Source organism: Helianthus annuus, chromosome 16 (assembly GCF_002127325.2).
Source record: "Helianthus annuus cultivar XRQ/B chromosome 16, HanXRQr2.0-SUNRISE, whole genome shotgun sequence".
Taxonomy (NCBI): Eukaryota; Viridiplantae; Streptophyta; class Magnoliopsida; order Asterales; family Asteraceae; genus Helianthus; species Helianthus annuus.
In genome coordinates, this window is record NC_035448.2 from 7,723,894 (window position 1) to 7,734,887 (window position 10,994).

A 10,994-nucleotide genomic window follows, 5' to 3' on the forward strand; every position below is an offset into this window, starting at 1 on the left:
TGTGGTGAAGTTGTATAGTAAGAAATATTTGTGAAAACCAAACGCTAATGAGGTCCAAAAATTGTATCAATTCCACAAAGAAATGCATGGTTTCCAAGAATACTCGGAAACATTGATTGCATGCACTGGCCGTGGCAGAATTGCCCTAATGCATGGAGAGGTCAATTTACGCGAGGCGATCATGGACATCTAACAATAATACTAGAGGCTTCTGCGTCACAAGATCTGTGGATTTGGCATGCTTTCTTTGGTGTTCCTAGTTCGAATAACGACCTTAACCTCATCCATAAATCAGAGATCTTCAACAATGTGATAGAAGGAACCGGTCCAGACACCAGATTTACAGTTTCAGGGGTGGAATACAGGCGCGATTATTATCTTGCTAATGGAATATACCCATCCTACTCTACAATCATTAAAACTATTATGCACCAGTCAGACGAAAAAACAAAGATAATACGGTAAATGAAGACGAATGTAGAGCGATTTGTGAGTATGACGAAAATACGGTTAAGGAGAATTATGTTCCGATAAGTCAGGAACAACAAGATTGAAACACATTATCGTTACATAACGAGTACATATATGAAAACCTTAAAGCGGACTTGGTGGAAAACATTTGGAACAACGCACACAACGAACCCAATGATGACGCAAACGACGACCCAAATGGCGGCTAGTATTTTTTTATTTAAGTTTTTTTTTGAAGTTTAGATTTTATCTTTTTAATATAATGTATGCTATATTATTAATTTTAGTGTTTAATTTAATTTTTCTTTTATATATATATATATATATATATATATATATATATTATACTAGGTTATAATCCCGTGTATTACACGGTTCGAATAAATGAAATATATATACTAAATATAAATAATAAAACAATATATCTTTAAAAACCTCCTTTATTGCACGGGTTGAATAAATATAATTTTATATATTAAATAATAAAAAAGTTATATCTATAAGAACCATATTGTACGTGTTGAATAAATATAATTTTATATACCAAATAAAAAAGTTATATCTTTAAAACCACGTGTATTACAAGGTTTGAATAAATGTAATATTGTTTACCAAATAATAAAATAATACATCTATAAAAACCTTATTTATTACACGGGTTGAATAAATGTAATTTTATATACCAAATAATAAAAAGTTACATCTTTAAAAATATGTGTATTACACGGGTTGAATAAATGTAATTTTCTATATTAAATAACAAAAAATATATGCTTAAAAAAACCCCGTGTATTGTACGAATCGAATAAATCTAATTTTATATATCAAATGATAAAAAGTTATATCTTAAAAAACCTTATGTATTACATGGGCCGAATAAATGTAATTTTCCATAGCAAATAATAAAAAAGGTATATCTTTAAAAAAACCACGTATATTATGTGACAACCCGAACTTTCAAGGTCTTTTCTCGACACGTTGCGTTTTATAATTCGTTGCGTTGAAACGGATGCGCGTTTGTTTTTGTAACACCTCGAAATTTTGTGTCCAATAATGTATTGACACGTGTCTTGAGTTTACACGTGGCATTTAATATTAAATAAAGGACTAAAGTTGACAAACCTTGAAAGTATGTAAATTCGAGGGTTATAAATGTCAAACAGGGGTAAGTATACTGTATAGTAACCCTAAACGATGCTCGTACCTTCAAACGAATAAATCATGGATCGTACGGAAGCGAAACGCGGAAGAAAGTGAGAGATTACAAGCTGCAGGGGTTAACTGTGTCAACATGTTTAATTATACCTCTGAGTGACCCTTTGACGTACCCAAGGCTTTGTAACAGTAAAATACGCTCACTAGAATGTACTATATAAATTCCGCGAAGTTCCGTTTTAAAACGAGAAAGTTATGATCAAATGCGTGCGGGAGGGGTTAAAAGCATCAACAAAGAAAGTTAAGGCTTTTCGGATAATAATTAAACTAACCGGGGGCTTAACAGTACGGGTAAAAGGCACGAGGCCCTTAATTGTAATTAACCGAGGGCCAAATCGCAAAGTTACCCCTTCAAACCCGAAAGGTCAGGTTATTAATTACCAAAGATTTCGTTAATCATTACAAAAGATTTAAAAAGATTTAAAAACAACCCTTACGGACCGCAAGGGTCCTGCCTTACGGACCGTAAGGGGGTAAAAGATTTGGCTTGTCTCCGCCACAGGCTTACGGACCGCAAGGCCCAAACCATACGGTCCGTAAGCGATGCCCAGCGACAGAAAGTTGGCTGTTGGCTGTTTAAAACGTTAAGACATTAATGTATGGGTTTCCCAGAGGTATAGGCGACCCCTAATCACTCTCTAGCACTAGAGGACACATGTTGTTGATCAAGGGGCACGGGTAGACATGTTTGTCAATGATCTAAGGCCTTAGAAGTACTATATAAAGGCCTCATTGCACAACATGTTACTCACACCTTCCCTGCCTTCATTGATCACATCTGGAGCTCAACATTTCCTCTCAAGTGTCCTCTAAGCAAGCATAAGACCTCTGTAAGTCGTTCAATCCTTTGTGGTTTAGTTTTGCTTAGTTATATAGCTAAAAATCAAACCGTCGTAATTACGGTTTGACTTCGAGATTAGTCTACAATGGCTCAGTCATATCTCGAATTGAAAGTAGTTATGTGTTGGTATTTATGTGGGTAATAAACCCCAAAAAGGGTTCCCCCTGATCACCACTCTAACTAGTTCAAATGTCGAGTCAAACGTATACTTAAAAAGTCAACAGAAAGCCATTTTTGCGATTCTTGCATAATCTGTAATATAGATGATATGAAACCTGTTTGAACACTTATAAAACATGATATTAAGAATATAAACTTGTCTAAGCTCGTTTGATTCGGCCATTTACTATACTGACCCGGTTCGGAGCCGAATGTCGCAAAAGTTTGACTTTTGCTTTGACTTCAGTTCTGACCCGTTTTAGTGCAATGTAGATATGCCTTAGGACTCTCTTAGGACCAGGTCACGTGATGGTATCACCCTCTGTGACCGGTTCGTTGTTTGTCCGAGTCTTTTACGCCTTTCCGTTAATTGCTTAAAAGTTGACCGTAACGCCCTTTTCAAAATAAAACGAGTATTTCGGACACGTGAAGGGACCATAAACTTGCTTACTAAATTCTAAGAATGTCCCTAAGGTTTCACGCCAATCCGAGGTCTAGAATAGGAGTTATGCTAAATAGCGCAATTAAAAGAAACTTTTGTAATAAACGGCGTGATTAGCATAACGCCTACCTAAACCAAGAGTTCGTCACCAAACCTTTTACTCACTATTGTAAAATAATATTTTGGGATTTTTAAAGATTTTTAATTAATTTTAACCTGCTCATAACCTGCGGTTATGGCTACGGTTCGGTAATACCGAATATGCCCTTTTCGGCCAAAACTTGAGTTCTACAAGGTCTTTTGACCCGATTCCAGTTGCTACTGATTTTAAATAATAAATAGAGTATTTTAGACTTTATAAACTGCTCGGGAAACTTAGATTTCCTGTAGAACTCTAAAACCCCTTTTAAAGTCTTTAAAATGAACGAAAAACCCCTACGGGGCGTATAATGAACTTAAATTCGTTACGGGCATCACGGAAGGTATCATACGGATATCACAACCTCTTTAAGGCATATTGACTTAGGAAACAAGTGTAGGACTCTTACGGTTACCCGTTGTGCCTTTTGCGCGCACGGTTCGGCTTATGTAACTAGTTTACATAAATTAGCCGATACGGGTCAAACCATATTATTTTGACCCCAAAATCCAGAGTGTGAATATTAAACCCATATAAAACAAGTCTTCGAACTTGTTGGGTCAGAATCACATTCCATTCTCGGTTTTCGCCTTTCACGCGATTAAACCGTATCTATCCCTTGAAACTGACCGGTCTAGGCTATGGCTAATATAAAGACCCGTTAGGATTCTAATAGGTTATTTTAAAACCTTCGTTCCAGAATAGGAGCCCCAGTAAAAGATATCTGTTATTTAATCAATTAAGGACAATACTTGCAAAGGTAAATACTTTTAACTTATTTTCCGTTATACGGGCTTGGGTTACGGTATATTAAATACCGCTTGATTGAGCATCAAATCTTCCATCGTTTAGGTGGTTAATTGAATAATTTGATCGGCTCATTTAAACAGTCTTGTTACTTAAAAGACTTTGGGGGGTTAATGACCATGTCCCGGATATCCTAGGCATCATTTTACGAAATGGCCACGACCTCGACATCCGGGAGTAGGCGTACACCCGGCATTATGTCTATATTAATAAAAGACGTACCCCTCGGTTTTACGCAATGTGGTGTGTCTATTGATCTTTAACCCGGACTAGATCCGGGCTACTGAACGCAAAGAAGGAACATGTAATTCGTTCACAAGATTATAATATTAAATAATTCTCCCAAGTTATAAAAGAGTTAGTGCCTTGTGCATTCAAATCAATTTTAATAAACATTTTTCAAAAGTGTCGGTTGAATGTATTTACCAGTGTAAACTGACGTATTTTCCCAAAAAGATTAAGTGCAGGTACTACACGTAATCGGCTGGTTATAGCTCCTTAGCATCTTAAGAAGTCTCGCAAGCTTTGATGCCTTGTCTGTTGAACAATATTTTTACTATTATTTTGATCCCCTGTGGATACCATTCGACTATTTGTGATACATTCGATATTACAATCAAAGGTTGAATTATATTTATCTTTATGCTTCCGCTGTGCATTCATATAATTGTGTGGTTTGACTATATTGTTGCCAACTACGTCACGGTAATCCCCCACCGGTGATACACGTGGAAATCGGGGTGTGACAGGTTGGTATCAGAGCCAACATTGAGTGAATTAAACACTATCCTAATGTGTTTAATCTCAGTGACATAATTGCACATACTTGAGTCTAGACAAGAACATAGGACAAATTCGAATTCTTTATTCCAGTTGTCTTTTATTGTTATTGTGATTTTTAATAGTTTTGAAAGCAGGATTTATGGCACCTGTAATTTTCTGAGGAAGAGGAAGAAGAGGCAGAGGAGAGATCGTTACTCACAACGATCACGAAGCTGGACCTTCAAATGCGCGAGCTCCTTCGACCACAAGGAGTGAAGAACCGCAAAGATGGAGAAACCTTTTCGAACCTGCGAGGCATTCCACCTCGCACAGCTCGACGCCATCGTACCGTCACTCGTTTGGGCCAGATTCCGAGAATGATCCCAATAACCCTCAACCCTCCTACATACCTCTGCAACGTTCGGTATCGCACCGTAATTTTGATGATCCTACTCCATACTTCAGAGGTCAGTTTAACCCAGCTGACTACATTCAGGAGCCTGCAGGCTTTGTCCCATTAGGACCACAGGATCACTTCTCCGAAGACCACATGGACGAGGACACGGATCCGATAGAACCTGCTCGTGGTACGCCCACGCATCCAATAGAAATCTCTGATGGGTCATCCTTTCATGGCACACCCTATCAGGGACCAGATAGCTTCCAAGCGTTGTTCGACCGACATGAGTGGTACTATACACCATCTCATCAGACATCACAACACCAGCCGCAACATCCGCAAGATCCCTCCGAGGATCCACGCTTCGTGGCAGTTACGCCACCACCTCCGCCACCGGTACAGCCAGAAATGCCTGATCCGCCAAGGCGTAGGAGGACAAATGCCCGTATGTCCACACGAGGAGGGGATTTCCACTTCAGCACCCCTCGACACTCTAGTAGTAGCCACTACCCGCCACTACCAGAAGAAGGACCTGCAAGTCCAGTACAGGAGGCGAACTCCGCACCAGTTGCACCATCTTCGCCACCGTTTGGGTATGACCACCCAATACCTGCGTACATGGGCCCAACGGCATACAACCCGTTCAAACCATCGTCGCACACACATTACAATTACAACTATGAGCAAGACCCATATGTGGTAGGGGCTAGGTATAATGCCCGATATCCAGACGGAGCATATGGAAACATGGGAATACCGCACTACTCAGCTCATGGGTATCCAGCACCTCCTAGACCTCCAGTTCCACAACCGGCGCCACAACCACGTTTTTCCCCACCTGAACAAGAAGAAATACTCCACCGTTTGAGCCGTGTGGAAAGAGACTTCGAGGAAGAACGTAAGAGCCATCGAGGATTCCTCAAGGGATTGGCAAACCTACTGAAGGGCAAGAAGAAGAAACGAGACCCTTAGTCTCCTTATGGATTGTTGTACTTACAATTTAGTCCCTGCGTGGACACTTATCGTATTTCAGTCCCTACGTGGACTTATCTTTTAGTCCCTGCGCGGACACCTATCTAGTATTAGTCCCTGCGTGGACTTGTCTTTTTATTAACCTCTATGTAGGTATGTACTTGTTAAAAGTCCCGTTTAGGGCAGTGTGTAATCGTATTTGAAATTATGGAGTGTTATGTTATGAATTTCATTTTTGTTATTACTATATATGAAATAAAACAAAAATCATTCCTTTTAATTTGATCTGCCTAAATAAAGAATCTAAAGAGTGAAACCTAGCCAGGTGTCTTTTAAGATCCGGCCAAGATGGTAAGACCTAATTAAAAGATTCAGATTCCCTGTTAACCTCTGTAAGCATGTTAACAATCATGGCAGGTGTGATTCGTTAAAATCGCACACGTCATTCTAATACAAGAATCCTTTAAAGGATTCCAAAGCCCAAATCAATGATATAATAAATCATGGGTTAAATCATCAATAAAGATGATCACTTATTAAACATCCATTAGCGATGTAGTGCCTACGGGCCAACCTTATCAAACATCCATTAGTGATGTAGTGCCTACGGGCCATAATTGTTGTCATAATAAGACAAAAGACAGTGGTGGTCTATGACTCCCTGTCAGAAGGGGGTAAAAGAACTACGGTTCAAACCTTCATACCTTGATTCTCTGAAATCTCGGCTAATATTATAATAATGTCCTCGTGACTAGGCTTTTATGCCACTAACAATGTTATATTGTAATTAGGATAAGTATGTTCAAATCCTAAAATGAAAAGTGGGTAACAAATTAACCAGATATGGTCTTCGTTACCATGGTTAATGAATTGCCATGAAAGACAATTCAATAATAAACTCCTGAATAGAATTTTCATTATCTTCTGCAGCAGATACAAGCTACTATGGCGAATCCCAATGAAGAAAATAGCCATACGAGTGAAGATGATTATGATAATGCCCAAGTGCATTTAACGGGCGCTCAGCTAAAGGCTCTTGTCGACAACGCTGTTCAGGCAGCTCTAGATCGACAATATACCGAATCTCGAAGCAGGACCGTGTCCAAACCACCCTCTAAGCCGAAGACACACTCAAAATCCCACAGCAAACCACTATCCAAGCCCAAGAAGGACGACGATAACCACTCGTCCAAGCCCAAGAAGGACGACGACAATCACTCGTCAAATGAAAATAGTGTTCGTCGTGAAAGGGAGTATACTGATGCTTCCCGTGCCAAGGGCTGCACATACAAGTACTTTGTGTCTTGTAAACCCCGAGACTTCACAGGGGAGAAAGGTGCCGTCAAATGTATGACGTGGCTGGATGAGATGGACACTGTGGTGGACATCAGTGGCTGTGCGGAAAGGGACGTAGTGAAGTTTGTGTCGCAATCGTTTAAGGGCGAGGCCCTGGCTTGGTGGAGAGCGTTGGTTCAAGCCTCGGGAAAGACTGTGCTATACAGCATGACGTGGGAGGAATTCGTTTCTTTCATCAAAGAAAATTACTGCCCTCAACATGAGGTGGAGAAGATAGAGTCCGATTTTGTGTCATTGGTGATGACAAACCTGGACTGCCATGCCTACTTGACGAGCTTCAACACGATGTTTCGCTTGGTTCCATATCTAGTAACTCCGGAGCCAAGGAGAATCGCTCGTTTCATCGTGGGGTTAGAACCCGCAATAAAGGCGAGTGTGAAGGCTTCTCGGCCAACGACCTTCAGGTCTGTAACTGACCTCTCTTTGTCCCTCACAATGGACGCGGTCCGACTGAGATCGCTGAGGAACAAAGAGGCCGAGAAGAGGAAGCGTGAGGATGATACCTCACGAAGGTCGGGAAAGAAACACCGTGGGAACGGTGAGGGCAAGAGAGGGACCGAGTCGAAGAAAGATGGGCAACAATCGGGAGAGAAGCCCAAGTGCAAAAACTGCCAGAAGCATCACTTTGGTAAGTGTAGGCTCGGGTCAAACTCACAGTCCCAGTCGAAGTCATATACTTGTGGACTGTGCAAGTCCAAGGACCACAAGACTGTGGACTGCAAGAAGATAAAAGACGCGACCTGCTACAACTGCAGTGAAAGGGGGCACATTAAAAGTAACTGCCCCAAATTCGCCAAGAAGACAGAAGAAACCAAAAAGAATAACGCTAGAGTCTTCAAGATGGATGTGAAGGAAGCTTTGCAAGACGACAACGTAATCACAGGTACTTTTCTCGTAAATAATATCTTTGCAAGAGTACTTTTCGATTCAGGCGCTGATAAATCCTTCGTAGACCAAAAATTTTGCAAACTGTTGAATATGCCTGTCAGAACCCTAAATGTGAAATACGAGGTAGAGCTAGCAGACGGAACAGTAGAAACCGTCTCCACTATACTAGATGGATGTGAGATATCCATTAAGAACCACTCTTTTCCTCTATCTCTAATTCCATTCAAACTGGCCGGTTTTGACATCATTCTGGGCATGGACTGGTTATCCCACAACCAGGCCCAGATCGTCTGCAACAGAAAACAAATAGTGCTAAAGACCCCGACTGGTGAATCGCTCTCCATTCGAGGAGATACGCAGTATGGATTGCCCGAGAATGTAACTATGCTCAAGGCTTCAAGATGCTTAAAAAGAGGCTGTGTCATCTACATGGCACAGGTGATAATAGAAGAGCCCAAACCAAAGATAGAGGACATTCCTGCCATTTCGGAGTATCCAGAAGTTTTCCCCGAAGATCTACCTGGGTTGCCACCAGATAGGCAAGTGGAATTCAGAATAGATATCATCCCTGGAGCAGCTCCTATTGCTAGAGCACCCTACAGGCTAGCACCGACTGAAATGAAGGAATTGAGGACCCAACTAGATGAACTGTTAGCAAAAGGTTTCATCAAGCCTAGTTCATCTCCCTGGGGAGCACCTGTCCTTTTTGTTAAGAAAAAGGACGGATCGATGCGTCTATGCATCGACTATCGTGAACTTAATAAGGTCACGATAAAGAATAGATACCCATTGCCAAGGATCGACGACTTGTTTGATCAATTACAAGGGGCTAGTTATTTCTCAAAGATCGACTTGAGGTCGGGCTACCATCAGTTGAAAGTCCGAGATGAAGACGTACACAAAACAGCATTTAGGACTCGCTACGGTCACTACGAGTTCCTAGTGATGCCTTTTGGGCTCACAAATGCACCGGCTGCGTTCATGGATCTCATGAATCGCGTCTGCAAGCCGTACTTAGACAAATTCATCATCGTATTCATCGACGACATTCTTATCTATTCAAAGAACAAAGCTGACCATGAGAAACACCTACGATGTATTCTCAAATTGCTGCATCACGAGAAACTCTATGCCAAATTCTCCAAGTGCGAATTCTGGCTAAGAGAAGTCCAATTTCTTGGACATGTCGTAAGCGAGCGTGGTATCCAGGTGGATCCCGCTAAGGTAGAGGCGGTCATGAATTGGCAAGAGCCAAAGACGCCTACCGAAATTCGTAGTTTTCTGGGATTGGCAGGATACTACAGGAGATTTATTGAAAATTTTTCAAGGATTGCTGCGCCCTTAACCTCCTTGACCAAGAAGAAAGAAAGATTTGTTTGGGGTCCTAAGTAGCAAGAATCCTTTGATATCCTAAAGCAAAAGCTGAGCAACGCCCCTGTGTTGACACTACCGGAAGGTACAGAAGAGTTCGTAGTTTACTGCGACGCGTCACACACTGGCATGGGGTGTGTGCTCATGCAGAAAGGCAAGGTGATTGCCTATGCTTTGAGACAGTTGAAGGTGCACGAAAAGAATTACACCACTCATGACTTAGAGCTGGGTGCCGTTGTGTTCGCACTAAAACTGTGGAGGCATTATCTGTACGGAATCAAGTTTGTGATCTATTCAGATCACAAGAGCCTTCAACATTTGTTCAATCAGAAGGAGCTAAACATGAGGCAACGCCGTTGGATGGAGACCTTAAATGATTACGATTGTGAGATCAGATACCATCCCGGCAAGGTGAATGTAGTCGCTGATGCCCTGAGCCGGAAAGAAAGTATGAAACCCATCCGAATCAATGCTAGGAGAATGGAAGTAAAGAATAACCTGATTGAAAGGGTGTTAGCTGCACAGAGAGAAGCTGTGTTGGAAGCTAATTACCCTAAGGAAAAGCTGGGAGTAACTGAGGAGCAGTTAACTCTTAGCAAGGATGGAATTTTGCGATTGAATGGACGAATATGGGTTCCTATTTATGGAGGACTGCGAGATGTTATCCTCCAGGAAGCCCATAGTTCCAAATATTCCGTCCATCCTCGAGCAGATAAAATGTATCAGGATTTAAAGGCAAATTATTGGTGGATAGGCTTGAAAAAGTCTGTAGCCGCTTATGTAGCCAAATTCTTAACTTGTGCGCAAGTCAAGGCTGAGCATCAAAAGCCATCTGGCTTGCTACAACAGCCTGAGCTTCCTGAATGGAAGTGGGAGTGTGTAACTATGGATTTTATCACCAAGTTACCCAGGACGAGCAAGGGAAATGACACAATATGGGTTATAGTTGATAGACTGACTAAGTCAGCTCATTTCTTACCCATAAAGGAGACTTATAGCTCCGACAGATTAGCCCAGTTATATGTTGATAAGATTGTGGCCTTACATGGCATACCTGTGTCTATTATCTCTGATCGAGATACTAGATACACGCCGCGTTTCTGGAAGAGCTTCCAGCAATCTTTGGGCACACGTTTGAATTTTAGTACGGCTTACCATCCCCAGACAGATG